The sequence below is a fragment of the Pinus tabuliformis genome, chromosome 5_1, assembly GCF_031772625.1.
Source record: "Pinus tabuliformis cultivar Carrire ecotype Pingquan chromosome 5_1, CPIR1, whole genome shotgun sequence".
In the NCBI taxonomy this organism is placed as follows: domain Eukaryota; kingdom Viridiplantae; phylum Streptophyta; class Pinopsida; order Pinales; family Pinaceae; genus Pinus; species Pinus tabuliformis.
In genome coordinates this window covers 587,340,711-587,360,430 of record NC_142305.1, presented here as the reverse complement: position 1 = coordinate 587,360,430, position 19,720 = coordinate 587,340,711, and the positions used below count along the sequence as shown (strand labels likewise).

The 19,720-nt window shown below is 39.4% G+C and overlaps 1 pseudogene; it reads left to right on the top strand.

The window, feature by feature from the left end:
• LOC149166212 (uncharacterized) overlaps nucleotides 1-17,305 on the top strand; it is a 32,955-nt pseudogene extending 15,650 nt beyond the window's left edge.
• Nucleotides 17,306-19,720: the final 2,415 nt, after the last annotated feature.

The window sequence follows — 19,720 nt, the reverse complement described above, 5'->3', positions numbered from 1 at the left end:
TCACACCCTCGCAAACATCTATAAAAGTATCTCCCATTCAAGAGATCAGGAGGTTGAATTGTTGTGAATTGCAAGTAAGTGTTGCTATTTTTAGTATTGAGTAGAGAGCATTGTATTCTTGTTGGTGTGTTCTTGATAATTCATGAGGTGAAGAAGGATTGATGCTGGGAGGATGGCACTGGATTAGACAACTGGGTTGTAATTCTCCTTTTTATTAATAAAGTTCTTCAGGATTTTTCCCAATTGATTGTGTAATTATGAATGCTTTCATTTGTTCATTATATATCCGATTCTATAATGTTTATGCTATAATAGATCACGATGCTTTGACAGTTCTTTGTTGCTGTACTTATGCAGGTACTCTCTAAGTGTGTTAAGTACGAGGAGGAGTTACGGGATCTGCCAAAGGAGAGAGAGATCAAGCAAGGGATCAAGCGAAAGTTCTAGGTTGGTTTTCTACTATCTTTCTCTTATCTGTTACACATAGGAAAGATCATTGAATTGCTTTAAACTATTGTTTCTAGGGTAGCTGCCAAACCTATAGGGTTAGTCATTCAACAAGACACTAATTTTCCCAGAAACAAATTGGCTACTCCGCTGGGTAAACCAGATGTTTATTTGTTGTTTGTTGTTTTGTTATATAAACTATAGACAGAGTCTGAAGCTAGCCAGGAAGCCTTCGAACCGCTCTTGTTATGTAATTGCGTAGTAGATGAATGCTACTTCAGTCAATCTCTGGTTTAGTTTATGTATTAAACATCTAATTCAAAAACACATCTATAAGCCCTTTTGGTAGCTCAGTAACCTCTCAATACATTCCATCATACTTTGCTTACCTTTACTCCTCAAAACCAACCTTAATCCATTGAAAATTTCTGCAAATTTGAGCCAAAACACTTTCAGAAATCGTTCCCTGGACCATCACACTGTCTTCCATTGTGACTTAGTATGCATCTCACTTCCCGAATGGGTAAGGTGAGATGCATCTCACCCTCTTCAAAGGCCAGGTGTGATGATTTATTGAACTCAATTTCCCATCTAGGAGTTGAGGGTTTTTGACTAGTTTTCAGTTTTGTTTGGTTGTTTGCTAAATATGAACAATGTCTCATCACTGAAGCCCACTTACATCACTCAGATCAGCCTCAATTTAGATTAGGATTAGTAAATGTTTTTGTGTATTTGTTTCTCATTTACAATCCATTTTCAAAAGGTGGTGTTAATCGATTTGTAATTTTGATAGAAAAAGTGTCGTGAAATCTTCCATTTTCGTAAAAAAATTGAAGTGTCGCACAATCCTCCTTCATTTGATAATCGATTAAAATATTTTTTGTTGCATTTAATTTCGTTTGTTTACATTCAAAGTGTCGAAAGATATTTCTTCAAACTTGAAAGTGTCGTTTTGAGTCTTCCTTTCTCTCTTTGAAGAAAAATTGTCGAAATTGTCATTTTGTGTGAAACATTTTGAGTCATTACTGCATTTAGTTTTCCTTCTTGAATCATTCACATTAAGGAGAGCTGAAAACAAATACATGCATTTGCATTTTAGTATTTTGGTTTGTGAATGCTTGATAGGAATAGCTAGGGAAATTGCATTAGATGTGCTCTTTGCTCTTTGTCAAAGATCTGATTGCTCTATCCTTTAGTAGCTAAGGTTTTCATCGTTCAAACTAAATCAAAAGTTTGTTTATCATGATAGTTGCATTTTAGGAATTGCGAACATACATCACGCGGTGAACCCTCAAAGGCAAAATTTTAAGAAAGATCAACTTAAAATGAACCTCAATTAACTTAACAACGCTTTGGAATCTAACGCAACACATTTAGAGGTCTAGGCTAGAGACGTGTTCCGACGTCGTTAAACCTAGTGGCTATCGTTTTCATTGAAGGTTGGGTGATTCCTCCTCTTTGATATGACAAGTGATAGCACAGACTTGTGCTCCCCATACCATCACGTATATATTGGGAGACCACAATAGGCTTAAATCCTTTATCCATAGGAAACCGAATCTACTGCCTTATTGATCACAATGCACTGAACACAACATTCGGGAAGATTGACTGTCGTACATAAGTCCTTGGTAGTTTCTCTTTAATTTGTCATAAAGGTGTATATTGCAGTTTTGCGATTGGTTTGGTAAACCTTTTTGTCTAGATTCTCCAGAGTAGTCACTTTCATTCCTTTTCGACTCTCTAAAAGAAAAGGTCCATCTGAGCACTTGTCCTTTCAGGCTCATTAAAAATCGAAGGTGACTAGTGTCATCTTTAGCTTTTTCTCGACTCTTTAAAAATGAAAAAGAAAAGTTGTGTCCAAGTGTCGTTAAAATAAATTGACCACAAAATAACATCCCTATTACTTAGTTGATCTTAGGTTGAAACATATGGCGACAAATTTGAAATCCACCGATCAAGGAATTCCTTTTGATGGGAATCCTAGTCCTTTTCATTCTTTCAGAAATATTGGTGCTCCTTATATGGCTACATTGTCCCTTCCAAGATTTACCATTGGCTTGCTAGTCTGGTTGTTTTCAACCTCCTTGGTTCAAAATGTCATGATTTCTCCGTAATCGAGTACACCTCCAACTAGAAAAAATCAACCTCTAGTTGATCCTTTAGTTGGCCCTTTGCCTTCTTACTCATTTGTTTCTTCCTCCCCTTCTTCCTCTTCGCTTGGTGAAAGTATTGGTACTAGCAACCAGGTGGCTAAGAAGAAGAATAAAGGGAAGAAGAAGAAGATGAAGCAAATTTAGCAAAGGGACAACTAAGCAACCATTGCTTTGAATGCAACATCTGATGATAAACCTCCCATCAGGCCTCACAAAGTTCGATATCCATGCAAGTTTTGTGCAGGAAACCATCTTCTTTGAAGTTGTCCTGATATTCCTCAGATCTTAGAAGAATGGTATTCCCGTTCACATCATCTTGTGTCATCAACTTCTGGAGATCATGTTGGTGACACACCATCAACTAGTGATAGTAAAGTTCATGGAAGAAGGGAAAAGTCAAGTTTCCCTGTAGGTTATGTGAAAGGAATCACCCCATTCACCTTTGTCCCTATCTGGATGAAGCCAAGAAAGTGTTGGATAACTGTCCTGCTTCACCGCAGAGACCTCCATCTGGTTACAGAAAGCTATCCCTAAATCCTTCACTAGTTGATGAATCGACTGACCAAAATCAACCATCGATCGAACCCACTCTCTCTGAAAGCGAATCCTATGAGTCTATACCCGACCAAGATCAACAGGTCAAGGTAACAATTGACCCGATTTCACCTTCGGTAAATCATACCTTTTCCAAAGAAAGTGAACACCATACCACTCAGGTTCTTTTTGTTTCTTCAGATTCAAATGAACTTGGGGGCAATCCTATTGTTCCATCAAGACAGGAGGAAAATCCTCCCACTCCTGTAACTCAAAGGGTTAATCCTCCCGTTTCTATGGTACCCCCTCCAAGTAGTCTAGTCACTTCCTTTGATTGGAATTGACTAGCAGGATTCTGCCTCCCTTCCTATGTGCCTTTCCATATCATAGTACAAGTTTGTAATATGATTGTATCTGGAACTATTATAGATGAAGGTGAATCAGTGAGTATCCTTTCCTCAACTGCTTGGAAAGCGCTTGGTTCGCCATCGCTTGTGCTTGCTACATAGAATCTGTTGGGTTTTAATAGAGGAATGAGTCGACCATTAGGGATCCTCCCTTAGTCACCTATTACTTTGGGAGGAAAAACCGTTTATCTAAACGTGATCGTAGTTCCAGGCCCTTTAGATTACAATTTACTTCTAGGGCGCGACTATGTTTATAACATGGGAGCTATTGTTTCAACACTCTTTCGAGTGATTTGTTTCACGCATGAAGGCAGAATTGTCACCGTTGACCAACTTTCATTTCCCGGTCCAAATCTAGCTCCTAATCAACCATCGTCCCTAAATGGTCCATTTATACCAATGGTATCATCCCTGCCACGGGTTAATTATGTGGCAACCTGTTCCATATCTGCATTGATTGACGATCAATTCAGTGATGTTGTACATTATGTACTGGGGGCATTGGAACCAGATCTCTCCTTCATGATCTCTTACGAGTTGTGATTGAATATGAGGATAGTTCTTTTACTGTGTCAACCTCATTAAAAAATGAAATAGGTGTCCAAGGATAGTTCTTTTTCTTGTTTCAACCTCGTTAAAAAATGAAACAAGGGTCTGAGGATAGTTTGTTGTCTTGTTTCAACCTCGTTAGAAAATGAAACAAGGAGTATGAGGATGGTTCTTGGTCTTGTGTCAACCTCATTAAAAAAATGAAACTAAGGATACGGGGATAGTTCCTTATCTTGTGTCAACCTCATTAAAAAATGAAACTAAGGGTATGAGCATAGTTCCTTGTCTTGTGTCAAGCTCATTAAAAAATGAAACAAGGTACCCTAAAGCAAACTTCCAAGTCGAGTCTTTGATTAGATCTCATAAAATCCCAATTGAGTCTTTCACTTGATCTCGTAAATGAACCTTCATTCCACCCACCTGATAGCCATGAGTAGTCTACTTAGGTGAATGTAATGAAGCTTTGGGGGCATGCACCTAGTGGTAAAGTTAAATTTCCTTGTAGGTTATGTGAAGGGAATCACCCCATTCACCTTTGCCTATCTAGACGAAGCCAAATAGATGTTGGATAACCATCTTGCTTCACCGCAGTGACTTCCATCTGGTTACAGGAGACTCTCCCTTTCATCATGTTGGGGGCATGCAAACCATTTTCAAGCATAGTTTTTTCATTTCGAGCTTGTGTAAAAATGAAACTAAATCTAAGCATAGTTTTTCGTTTCAAGCTTGTGTAAAAATGAAACTGAATCCAAGCATAGTTCCCTATGGTTCAAGCTTGTCTAAAAATGAACCCATTTTCAATTTTTAACCCTTGTGATTTCCATTCTATAAACCTTTTCTATCATATGTGCCTTGGTTGTTTTCATCCCATCGCCACCATCTCTTTAGCCGATCATACGCTTTCACTTGGTTGATCTACCCTTTTTTGAGGAACAGTTGCAATGAGTGGTCTTATTAGCCAACCTCTTCACATAAATCAACATGTTTTGAGAAGTTCCAACATCACCGGAGCCAGTTGCTACCCTAGACACCACTCGTTCCTCAAAATAGAGTCCTCTTTAAACCCTTTTCAGACTCTCTAAACATGAAAAGATTGTCGAGCGCTTGCCTTTTCGGGCTCGTTAAAGTATTGGAAATGTCATCCCTCCTGTATTATTTTATCCTTTTTCGGACCTAAGGGATTAATTTACTAAAAAGAACTTATGGAGTTTTCTTTTCATCCATTTTAAAACTCTTTAAACATGAAAAGGACCGAGTTGTCTTTGTCATTAAACTTGTTAAAATAATAGCGACAAACTTGTCCATATAGATGAGACCGAGTTTCACTATCGCTAGACTTGTTAAAACATCAAATAGCGATGGGTTTGCCGGAAGGGCGAATTATAGAACAAGCATATGTTATCCTCCTCAAGCTTGACAAAAATAAAGAGGTACTGGTCAGCAATGAATAGGGAAAAAGGGGAAAAATCTTGAAGAGTTTATGGTAGCAATTCGCTCTTGAACATGACACTTTCACCTCATCTCCATGATTGAGTTGGGTTGGGTTATTCCGTTCACTGGTCATCATACCATTGGTCTTTCATACCATCCATATTTTGGGGTTAACGCTACCAATTCATCTCAGTTTCGCTGACATGTTCAAGAGAAGTCATCCAGTTAAATGTCCCATACATTGCAATACCTCTAACCTTCATATTTTCATGACCGCCATTCCTGAACCTTGTGTCGTTAGTTCATTTTCACCTCTAGAAATCATTTGCTTCATTTCGTGTCATAGATGTGTGATACATCAAGGCCCTCCTACGATGAGTCGCTTCTTGTCGACATCAGCTCATTAACCAAGAAGTTGACTTAGAAACACCGTTCTAGTGCTTTGAATCTTGTTTACATCAATGGCGAGTTTCTCACTTCCGACGACAGGTTGACATCAATGGCCTTTGACCGAAAGATTTTGCGTGGTGTTCGACATCGGATCATGTATTCACACCACGTGAACTGTATTGTAGTACCTTGAGGATTATTATCGTTATCGGTGATTCCTTTCACATATGTTAACAGCTCACATCATTGGCTGGTAATCAGGTGATGTCTTTCCATGTTCAACTTCAGAACATCTCTTCACATGGTTTAACTTATACATCGAGCGAAGATTGAACGGGTTTGAAGACCCCAGATCTAGTTTGATCCATCCGGGCTGCAATATATTCAGGAATACAAAAACATCAAATGCATAAAGGCTCTACACAGATGGTCATCCTAATCATTGATGATGACTCTATATCTGTAGAATCACCAGTCTGTATCTGCAGATGACTATCTGATCTATGTACATGAAATGAAAACTTATAAAGCTGAGCATGGGAATGCCTCCCTCAGCTAGACCATGAAAAATCATATTATGATGATGTATTGTATTTTAACTTATGTAGGTCACCTTCCAGTTTGAAACTTCGGATCCTCATGATAAAGCATTTCACCCGACATGAATATTTACGACCTCATGCTTTAGGGGGCAACTGTTATACACATATTTGGGCACATCAACCCCAAACTTATATGTCAATGTATTAGGGCTCATCAACCCCTAAAAGAGTTGTTTCATACCCTAAAGAAACTTAGTCATCTGAATACATCATTCCCCAAAAGTTCCATCTCAAAAATCATCCAGAAAGTGCCTAAACTGAACCATATTGAGTGCTACACTATCAAAGTGCGATGCATATTGACTACTACACTGTCAAAGTGTGATGCATACTGTTTAGGCCTTCTATAGGGTGAGATGGGAGAGGATGGAAAAATTTCCAGGATAGTTTGTTAGTTGGTTGCTCATGGAATCTTCTAGAAACTTCTCTTGTGCCACTTGCCTCTCTAAATTCTCCCAAGGATGACCAAGGGAATTAGGAAACCATCTCCAATTCCCCTCTCTTGTGGAACCAATTGTAACAAGTGGAATGACACTAAGCAATCCCCATGGATGACTCACACCCTTGCAAGCATCTATAAACGGATCTCCCATTCAAGAGATCAAGAGGTTGAATTGTTGTGAATTGCAAGTGCTACTATTTTTAGTATTGAGGAGAGAGCATTATATTATTGTTGGTGTGTTCTTGCTAATTGATGAGGTGAAGAAGGATTGATGCTGGGAGGATGGCACTGGATTAGACAACTGGGTTGTAATTCTCCTTATTATTAATAAAATTCTTCAGGATTTTTCCCAATTGATTGTGTAATTGTGAATGCTTTCATCTGTTCATTATATATCTGATTCTATAATGTTTATGCTACAATAGATCACGATGCTTTGATAGTTCTTTGTTGCTGTACTTGTGCAGGTACTCTCTAAGCGTGTTAAGTGCGGGGAGGAGTTACGGGATCTGCCAATGGAGAGAGAGATTAGGCAAGGGATCAAGCGAAAGTTCCAGGTTGGTTTTCTACTATCTTTCTCTTATCTGTTACACATAGGAAAGATCATTGAATTGCTTTAAACTGTTGTTTCTAGGGTAGCTGCCAAACCTAGAGGTTTAGTCGTTCAACAAGACACTAATTTTCGTAGAAACAGTTGGTATCCCAGGAGTTGTAGCATTCTTGTTGGGGGGTCACAGGGGGTTTGAGGGGTGCAAGTAACTCCATTCTATGGGGTTCGGGGCAACCATGGAAAAGTTTAGGGGCGAATGTTCACCCTTTGGCGAAATTAAGGGGTTTTAAATTTTTAGTGGGTGAATATTTTGTATCATAGTACATTTTTACAAATCGCCTCAAATAGCCCACCTTATTTTAAGGGAGAGGGTAAAAAAGGTAAATTTATCCCTTGAAATTAGGAGTTACAACCTTCCATTCGTCCTAATTTTCAAGAATAGGTTTTATTTAAGTGAATCCTATGGGCCAAATACCATATTTATAAAAGAGGTATGGTAAATTAATAAAAATATAAATAAATGAGAGGTATGGTAAATAAATAAAACATTTTTTATATTTACTCCATAAGTCACCTTATATACATGCAAGGGTGTAAACAAATAAAAATATAAATAAAGTGGAGGTATGGTAAATAAATAAAAATATAAATAAACTAGACGTATGGTAAATAAATAAAACCTCTTTTTATATTTAGTCCATAACCCTCTTTCTATTTATGAAGGCTCAAAAAAGAGGTTTTATTTAAGTGAATCCTATGGGCCAAATACCATATTTGTAAAAGAGGTATGGTAAATTAATAAAAATATAAATAAACGAGAGGTATGGTAAACAAATAAAACATTTTTTTATATTTACTCCATAAGTCACCTTATATTTACGAACACTCAAAAAATGCGTTATATTTAGGTGAAACCTATGGGAAAAATACTATGGGCCAAATACCATGGGCTAGATTATTATTAATACCATGCAAAAAAACATTATTAACCCTAATATTAGTATTAATAAAAATAAAAATGGCACATGGTATTGACCCATGGTATTCATGTGGAATGTAGCCTATTTAAATGGGGGAATTAAACCAACATAGATCCATCTTTACTCTGGATCTACTAAGCCCCGAGAGGGATCAAATATCGTGATATGCAAACTAGCATAGAGTGAAAAAATATTTGGTCCCTCTCAGGGCTTGGTGGATCAAGAGTAAAAATGGATGTTGTAATTTAATGTATGTTAAACATTTTAACTTGGTTAAAATAAAAAATAAAATAAAAATCAATTATTAATTATGTTAATTTTTATAAATTACTATTAGTAATTTTTAAGCTCTAGGTTTATGATAACCCATGGTATTGACCCATGGTAATACCATGGTATTCATGTGAGCATAGACTATTTAAAGGGGAATTCTATCATCTTAGATCCATCTTAATTCTGGGTCTACCAAGTGCTCAGAGGGATAAATAGATTTCATCCCCCTAAGAGTGGTAGATGTGGAGTTAAGATGGATATAGGTTGGTTTTTATGATAATGAAGATATTAAATAGACTTAGGAAATTACATTGTAAAAACATCTTAAAGTGAATGGTTAAAGCTACATTTAATCACTTCACAAAATTTAGTAAAAAATACCAATATCTCCATTAATATTGGTTTTTAACTTTTTCTGATTTAACAAAAAAAATTCAAAACACTGAAACCTTATCACTCTTTCCGCATGACCCTCGCAGAAGATTTCTCACAATTTTTCAAACATTCTCAATATGATATCTTCATGAAAAAGTTTAGGTACTGATGTTGGATTAGTTGTTTGAAAAATAAGCTGGTTTGTACAACCTTTCATCTTTTGTGCTATTCTTAGTTTGTCCTAATGATCTGTAGTGGTTGGAGCCATTGCACCATGTTTTCCTAAAAGGTGGAGATTGTTCACCAAAAGGGAAATTAATCTACATGTTACAACGTTGTTAAAAAATGTGAGACTTATGAGGGTAGTGAATTATGCTAATAAGCAATTTAGATTGGGAGAGACGTAATTAAATTTTATTATTTACTTGAATATTTCCAATTAAAATAATAATAAATGTACATTTATATATTCATATATTGATTGGAAGGATTCTCACAATGGTCACTTCTTTCAATTAGATCCCCTTCAAGCCTTTGGGATACTTAATACTTTCTTATATAATATAGTTGGGGCTTGCTACTTGTTGGTGTGTTGGGGTAAACAAACTTGATGTGTTTTTTTCTATCTCACAGTTGGAGTCTATGGAAGAAGAAATAAATTTGATAACTTGAAAAAAGTGGTAGCTTGACAAAAGTTGTAGAAAAAATATTAATATCTCCTACCTTGATAGAACTCATTGTCAATATCAACACCTACAAGAACTTTGTTGTGGAATATTATCAAAACTAATAGAAGGATATGAAAGAGTGTATTGTAAGAACCATGACAAATACGGCCACTGAAACTTGGAACATTGTTTGTAGGAAGAGAAAATTATGTTTCTTTTTTCCAAACATGTATGTTAGTATATTACAGTTTAATGAATATGTTTTCTTATTATCATATATGGTTTCATACTTTAACAAAAAAGTCACCAAGACTTCACAATGTTTTATTATTCAATAAAAGATTTGCCAAGATCTTACAAGATTTTATAATTCAGTTAAAGATTCTCCATCACTATACAAGATAATATAATTTGGTGAGAGATTCACCAAAAAATTTATATATACATATTATATTATTGATAAAATTGCCTCCCATTTTTCCTATGTATCATGGGGATTAACCCATTTATTATACATATAAATTTATGGTGGTTCTTAAAATTTTCCCTGGGGGCAGCACTCCAGAAAATTTTGGTTTTGGAACCTATGTTAGGTTGGGTGGACCCACCTATGGTTTTGTGCATGATTTTCGCACATGTTTTTGGATGCAATGGTTTTCGGTCCATGGTATTGGATGATTCGGCATGTATAAATATGTATTGTAACATTGAAAGGAACATAATGAAAAATCAAGCTGGTAGTCCCAGTTTTGGGATCCAGGGGAAAATCTCTATGTATATGTGTTTTATGTGTTATGCTCTCGCAATGTTTATTTTATGTGTTTTAGAATTCGTATGTAGGTAATTTCTGTACGGGGTTAAAACCTACAAAACTCGTGAATATTTCTGTCCATCCATCCTTCAATTTCTTTCTTTGTTGGATTCCAGTGACACAACATTAGACATCCCTCATGCAGATCCCGGTCCCGGCAACGAAACCATTTGTTGGCTTGTTATGGCCTGACCCAGGTTCAGAGGTGATTTAGGCAAATAAATCCCAGTATTACTGCTCCTTTCAGTAACAGTTCATGGAGCGTGTATTGACGTCTCACCCGAAGTAGTATGGGAGGGTGCTAGAATCAGGTTTCCACACCGAGGAGATGTTTGATGGTTTCTAGTGGTCCGCGATTCGACCCAGTGCGCACTTTGCTATGTGCTCTTACGCGTACCTCTCAGCCTAAGATGCTACCTTTGCGTAACCCTACTAGAGGGCCGAACAATGTTATTACCCAATTCCATGCTAGTAACCCCATCTTAGTTGATTAACTTAGCTTACTTGTATGATTTTGGTTATACTTAATGATATTCACAGTTCATATAAGTGTGCGCAGTAAATAAACAATATAATTGAAAATTACATCAAACATATAATAACTCAGAACAGATACACAGAATTCAGATAAAACTTCTCTTTATTATTCTCTTCCTTCGGTTACATACTCTATTCCGCTCTACGCACTCAGCTGCAGGGGTCCGCGCACTCAGTCGCAGAGTCTACTAGGCCTCCGCGCACTTAGCTGTAGAGCCCCTCCCTACTACTACGACCCAAGATACACTTAGATAATTGCTTTGTACTTCTATCTCATACTTCGCTCTTAGATTCTATTCTCATCCTATCTGATTTACAACTTAGAGCCTCTCTCTATTTATACAATCCCATGGTCCGTGGACCAAGGCCAAAATTACATTCAATCTTAGGTCGGATACCCATATGACTCTAACATACATTTCACACCTGCAATTTGCGGAGATTTATAATAATATCACTCAAAACTTGGGCTTTAAGCCCCAAAACATGCTGTGGGGGGATTCCATGCCCAACAGGAGGCTACTGTAGGACCAAGTACATGGCCCGCGCTGTGGTGCGCTATCTGCCAGGTAGCTGGAAAACATGTAATGAACAATTGTCACTTGCTGCAAAACTTTTTACAGATTCCACAACAATTATTCTGCAATTTCTGTAAATCGGTGGGCCACGATGAGCGTAATTGTTGTAGCTATGAATTGATGATGGATAGAATGCCCACATATCGAATTAAAATAGAAACTTGACCTCCAGATTAAGGTGTTGGGGGAGCATGAGGAGGATATCAAGGGTGCGGACGAGGTCGAGGAGGAGGAGGACCTGGTAGAAGTTAAGGGCAAGTTATTCGCTATAATTGTGAAGTTCTAGGACACTACGCATGGGAGTGTACGAGACAAACACACCCATCATGTTGATACTGTACTCATTTTGACCACGCGATAGAAGAATGCCCTATACTGATAGCTAAGATGTGGGAGAAGAAGGCGCAGCCTCAGAAACCTACCTAGAATTTACAGATGATGAGGGCCGAGCCCCACAAGGAGGATCCCAATGTGAATATTGTGCTGCAAAAAGGAATGATGACTGGTGATGATAAAGGAAATAAACCTGAAGAAAGTGAGTGTGTTCACAAGGCTCTAGAAAAGGAAGCTGGGTTTGATTTGGAGCATGTGAAGGAAACATTTATGGAAGTAAAGAAAAGCTTCGCTGAGGCCTCTACCTCAAGAAGTCAGGACAAGCTATTTGAAGAGGTTGATCCCTCCATTCTTACTACCTTATTGGAGACTTGTATGAAGTTATTGCATGATAGCAAGGCTATGGAAGGGCTTCAATAACTAATAAATAAGTGTGCTGGTAAGGACAGTGCTCCTGAATGACATCGCGCAATCAGAAAGATAGGAAAACACAAGACAAGAACATGGTCTGAGATGAGGCACTGAACAAATAAGAGAGTATGAGATGGACCAAGTTATTCTAGATCTGGGGTTGGATGCGAATGTTTTGCCTAAACATACATGGGAAAGAATGGGGAGACCTACACTGCAGTGGTCTTTGATTCAATTAAGGATGGAAAATATATAGAAGGTTATCCCTGTGGGGAGATTGCATGGAGTGACCATAGATATAGAAGGTACGAGCACGTTGGCCAATTTTGAAGTAATAGAGATTGTTGATGACAACAATCCATACCGTGCGCTCTTGGGAATTGATTGGGCTATTAACATGAATGGGGTAATTAATTTGAAGAAGCAGAAGATTTCGTTCGAAAGGAAATCGCTCTGCGCAGTAGTACTATTGGACCCTGTAGAAGGACTACGCTATACTGAACCTGTCCATGACTATGAGGAAAGAGATGATGATTTGTAACAGATTTATAAAACTAAAGCACAAGATGAAAATTGAGTTAATCCAACAGCTGATGGATGAATCGCATGGGACCATGAAATCTCTTGTAACTCATATTCAGGTGAAGAATTGGAGCACTGGCAGAATAGGTTGCACGAAGTATCTACGTTGCGCTACAATATGATGACTAAATCGCTGCACTATGTGTCATCGGAGGTAAGAGATTTACCTTATTATGATGGTTTGACTAATGTAGATAAATTTTTGGATGCATTTGAAAGGGAAGTGCTTGAAAAGCATCATGTCCGAGCGTTGGATTTGGTGTTGCACGCTACGCCTACACTGTGGTGGGGTATGCATAAAGACAATTTTGATGAATGACACGAGTACAAAAGAATGATGAGATCGTGGTTTAGTCATCCAAAAGTTTGGCTAACTGAAAAATATAATGGAGGAAATGATCCATGTGATCATTTAGCAAAATGGACTAAGATTTATGGAACGAAGCTACGGCCAGAGTGGGTGCATATTTTTTGTCACACTTTGGATATCATTCCTATGAATTGGTACTTGGAAACAAAGCTCTGCCATGGTACTGCGGAGTGGGACATATTAAGAGAAGTATTTTTGATGACCTTCATCTTTGAGGATGTGTTCGAAAGCATCAATGAAGCATTGCATGAGGTTAAGGCTCTTCAAATACCACAGGATCCTTTAGAATTGATTCAACCAGTTGGAGCACCTAGCTATGTCATGCCCTAGAATGCTATAATGTGATGACTGAAGGAGATGATGAGGATCCAAGGAATATTAACATTCCAGAGGCATAATGCCATCGCGAAGTTGAAGGACTGCAGATAGAGAATCCAGATATCACCGCACCACTGAAAACTAGGCAAGTAAACATTAGCACGGAGGCAGGGCTGAAGTTTGCAAATATTGGAGATTACTGGGATGATGCTATAGTAGATAAAGTCGTTGAGTTGCTCTGTGAATATCAGGACTTATTTCCTACCAAATTTTCGAACTTAAAAGCAATCCTAAGTGATTTGGGAGTGATGAATAACTTTGAAATCAGATGTAAAGCCCGTTAAGCAAAGGCCATATCAGCTTAACCCCAAACACAAGGAAAATGTCCTCTTGGAGTTGGACAAGATGCTTGCAGCAGGTATTATTGAACCGGTTGAGGAATTTGATTGGCTGAGTCCAATGGTAGTTCAAGAAAATAAGAAGATGGATGAAATAAGGATTTGAATAGATCTCAAGAAGCTTAATGATGCTTGCTTTCATGATCCTTTTCCAACTTCATTCACAGATGAAGTACTGGATAATGTTGGAGGGCAGGAGGCCTATTCATTCACTAATGGTTTCTCTGGATACCATCATATTAAGATCACTCCAGAATGCGGGAGTAATACCACCTTTGCGACAAAGTGGGGATGTTTCCAGTATACAGTGATGCCTTTTGGACTTAAGAATGCGCGGGTGATCTTCTAGCGCATAGTTGTTGCAACGTTCAAGGAATTCATTCACAAATTACTGGAATATATTTTGATGATTGGAAAGTGTTTGGGGTGGTAAAGCACCATGTAGCCAACTTTCGCTTGAAGTTGGATACATGCCAAAGGTATCGGATAGTGCTAAACCTGAAGAAATTCTTGTTATGCGTCCCTTTCAGGATCTTGTTGGGTCATGTGGTGTGAAATCCAGGACTAATGGTGGACCCTTCTAAGATCGCAGTCATAGTTAATTTGGAGGCACCAATAAGTGTTAAATAGCTACGTGAAACGCTAGTTCATACTAGATATTATCGGAAGTTCATCAAAAGTTATGCTCAGATTACCGTGCTTATGGAAAAGCTACTGAAGAAGGACGCTACATTCTATTTGGATGAATAATGTCAGTGGAGTCAGGATTTATTGAAGGAGAAAATGGTCACTCCGCCAATCTTAGTCTTCCCGGATTGGAAGAAGTAATTTCATGTGCATGTGGATGCCTCGTTTATTGTGCTAGGAGTAGTGTTGACATAGGCCAGTGAAGGATATATGGATCACCCTATAACATTTGCAAGCAGGAAGTTGTCAAAAGAAGAAAAGAATTATTTGACGACAGAGCGCGAAGGGTTGGCTATGGTGTACGCGCTACAGAAATTCAGACATTACCTGCTAGGCGGACATTTCAAGATGTACACAAACCATTCTGCATTAAAATATCTAGTTAATAAGCTTGTGTTGGGTGAGAAAATATGCAGATGGTTGTTGTTGTTTCAAGAATATGATTTTGAGTCAATTGTTAAGCCAGAGCGATTGAATGCAGGTCCAGACCATCTATCGCACATCGAAACAGGGGAGGAGCCTACTAATTTGGAGGAAGGGTTACCTGACACGTAGCTCTTTGTGGTGCGCATAGTAGATAATCACTCCGTGGATATTATCCATTTCTTGACCATAGGAATGGCTCCAGAAGGATACATCAGTTAGAAGAAGAAAGAATTGGTGGTGCACGCGACAAATTTCTTGTGATCACAGGTGATTTGTATAAGATGGGATCAGATGAGATACTTCGACATTATGTGACTGATTTTGAATGAACCAGTATCCTCACTGAAGCTCATGGAGGAGCTGCAGGATAGCATTATGCGGGAAAAGTAACAACTCAGAAGATTTTGTGCATTGGGTTGTGGTGGCTGACGCTGCATAAAGACTCTAGAGCATATTGTAGGGCATGTGACACATGTTAGAGGATGAGTAGACCATCATGGAGGGATGTGATGCCTTTGACTGTACAGGTGTCATTGCATCCATTCGAGAAATGGGCAATTGATTTTTTAGGACCGATTCAGCCTCCAGGAAAGAAAACAGGTGCACGGTATATCATCACGGCAACCGAATACTTGACCAGATGGGCAGAGGCACAACCAGTGAAGGACTGTACAGGGGAAACAACAACAAAATTTCTATTTGAATATGCGTTGACCAGGTTTGGTTACCCAAAGGTACTGGTGAGTGATTGCGGTATGCATTTTCTCAATGAAACGATAAGCACGTTAATCGAAGAGTTCCAGGTTTTCACCAGAAGAGTATACCATATCATCCTTAGGCCAATGGAATAGTCAAGGATTTTAATAAGATATTGGAGAATGTGCTAATGAAGGTTTGCAACATGCAGTGAAATGATTGGGACTTGCACATACCAGTAGTATTATGGGCTTGCAAAACTACTTGTAAAAATCTTATTGGTCAGACACCTTTTAGGTTGGTCTATGGCATAGAAGCTATGATGCCTATGGAATACATTGTGCCTAGTCTACACATGGTGGCTTCCATAGGAATGGCGAACCGCGGAGCCTTAGAATAACGGCTCATGCAGCTAATGGGGCTCAAGGAAGATAGGATTTTGGTTGGATTCCATCAGCAGGTTCAGAAGGAACGCGAAAAAACTTGGCACGATTAACACATCAAACTGCGCACGTTCAATGTAAATGATTTGGTTTTATTATATGACAATAAGCTTGATAACTTTCCAGGGAAATTTTAGATGCACTGGCTGGGACCATATGTTATCAAAGAGATTATAGATGGTGGAGAAGTTTAGCTCGCAAAGTTGAATGGAGATCCATTTCCACGTAGGGTAAATGGAAGCCGATTGAAGCCATACACAGGGGATCCAACCCAATGACTACATGATGGTAGCACAGTCTTAGCGCTCCAGGCAGCTGTAAGGAGGCTAGGGACTATAAACTACATTGCCCGAGTTGTAGAGCTATGCGATAGGGGGGGATGTGAGAAATAAGATGATGTCACAGTACCAGAAGAAGCGTGAAGGGAGATGCATTATAGGGGGAGAGACCACACAGCACATCCAGAAAGTGATTGTTACAGTCATTGTTCATGATTTGATAGTGAGGAGATGGTTAAGAGGAGCGGCGGGGAAACATTTAAGGTTGAATTTAAGAGTAAACTATTTGGAAATCTGTTGCCACATCATCATTTATGGATGGATTTTGGGGGGAATGGTCGAATTTGAATTTGAATTCTTAAATTACGTGTGGCTGTCCAGCGAAAAATACTTTGCATCCTTATAATTTCTATGTTGAGTTGTCGATTATTTATGAATCCTTAGGTTTTCGCTGATTTGGTCAGTAGTTTTGTATTTGATAAGTTACCCAAGGATACCCAGCAGTTTATTCTTAGCACAATGTCTGGACTAGGAGAGACTATTAGTATTGGAGGAGTTGTCACCTCTGATGGAGCTTCTCCAGAGGTAATGAGCATGGAGGCTCTAGCTGTTGCGCCTACAGTGCCGAGGTGACCTAGGCTGAAGCCTACACTAGTAAGAGAAGTCCCCAAACCCAAGAAATACAAGCAGAAGAATCCCATGTCAATGCACAAGTCACTGAGGAAGCATGCTACTACCTAGGCCCAGAAGAAAGAAAAACAAAGTGCAAAGGATAAGGGGAAAGTGGTGGATTTGGAGGCTGAAGAGGGTGTAGAGGACATAGACACCGAGGGGGTGGATCCTATATCCAAGTTGCCGGATTATATCCCTCCGCACAAGGGAAAAGTAAAAATCACCAAAGATCCTGACGCAGAGAAGTTCTTGATCAACACACCCTTGTTGCTGGAGACAGTTATATTTGAAGGTCCGCGCTTCCACATTTAAAGCTGAAAGACTGGGATTTGGCAGACCATGAGAGGTTCCCCCACTTGGCAATAGAAAACTACATGAAAAGGGTATTTTACAAGGAGCCAAGTGTCACCGCGCTGGAGCCTATGGACTGGATTTGCGAAGTGAATCAGTCAGTGTTGCTAAACCTGTTATGGGTGCCCCATTACCACCGCTCCAACATCAACCTCATAGTTATCAAACAGTTCTTAACCTTGGTGCATGATGGATGCTTGTGGATGAGCACATCGATCCCAATTACTTATATGTTGATCCATCGGATCACGCTGTCGCCGCACTCAGGGTTGAATCTGGCCATGGAGTTTGGTAGAAAGACCAGTGAGCGTGACCTCACTGAAAAGATGAAGGCAAAATTCAAACTAGTGAATAAGCTGTGCCGGTACTCTATTACATCTATCACCAACCCTTCAGTGAAAATAGTGACACAAATCTTAGCCAGAAAAGTTAAGAGAAAATTCTATGTGGACGAGGTTCCGACGGTAGTGATTTCTTTGGTTGCACAATGCACAGAGGGTGTGAAGTTCAATTGGGCGCGCTACCTTTGTAGCGAGTTCCTCGCGAACTATCGAGAGGCGCAGGATGAGAGTAAAACATTCCACTACGCGTGGTTATTACTCTCCATCATATTAGTCGTGTGGGATCTGCTGGAGGACAGTCAGTTTCCTCCCATGGACAAGGGATTGCTGGAGGCTGCATAGTTTGCATCCCTCTAGGCCACAAAAGATGTTGTGCGGGTCACAAAGACCAAAGTGTTCTGGGTTTTGATGGAGGCTAGTCTGCGCATGGCCATCAACTAGAATCTGTGGTTGTCTCCGATGGTGTTTGAACAACTCTCGAAGTATGCAGAGTTCAAAGCAGATTTCCACCATGTATACATCAGAGTGCGGAAGAATCTGCAACAAAAATGGTTTGACTTGCCGTACTTGGCCACAGACAACATCATCTAGGAAAAGATTAATTGTTGGACAATAGATTAGCATTCTCCATCTAATCTAGCCACATGCACCAACAAGTCTAAAAAAAAGAAAAAGGAGTAAGCAAACAAGCAGAAGGTCCAACACTTGGCCCAGAAGCATAGAAAAGAGGCCGAGGAGAAGGCTCAGGTGGAAGCAGAGCGCTCCGCGAAGCAGCAGGCCGAACAGGAAGAGCACGACTCTGAGCAGAGTGGTAAGTCCCCTTCACCCCAAACAGTGGAGGAGGAGTAGTCAGAGCAGGGAGGTGGTGGTCAGGAGGGGTAGAGCACTCCCTTTCGAATCAAAAGGTATAGGGAACAAGGAAAGGAAGGGCTGCGGAAGAAATCAAAAGTGTAAAAGTCGTCGTTGGATCCGATCACTTTGACAGACGATGACTTGGACAAAATAGGCAACAAGGTGCATGATACCATAGTGGAACTGCTCCAGCAGTTCGAATAGCAGCAACAATAGGCACTGAGTACTATTTAGAAGTATCTACATGAGCTGCAGATTTAGACAAGTAAGATGCAGGTAGGCACATGGCAGATCAGTGCTGCATCAACTAGTTTGGCACCAAGGATCACTCAGGCAGTAGATATGGTTCGATCACTAGATATTAGGGAAATTGCATTGCCAGATGGATCCTTGAGCATAGAGGCGGCCAATGACAAGGTCATCATGGGTTCTCTGAAGAAAATCAGCCTCAACCTAGTTGCGCTCCCCAATGAGTACCTTCACATGCTGCAGGCAGGTGTGACAACAGAGTTCATAGCTCAGGAGCAGTGTGTACTAAGCCTCATAAGTGAATATAGAGTGAACAATGAATAAATGTTTGCTAATAATTCAAAGGCATTCTAGTCCAAGGAGAAAATTCAGGTGTAGAGTGCCCAACTGGTGAACGCAGTGACAAAAGCATGCAGAATGATGCCAGAATTGCATATCCCAGAGGAAGCGTCGTTGAAAGCAAAGATCGAAAAGCTTGCTGCGGGCATGTGTAATGCCAAGGCTGAAGTGGCTAGAGTTCAATTCAAGTAAAACATCAAGATAACAGAACTGGAGTTGAAGTCACAACCTTCAACCCCGCCAA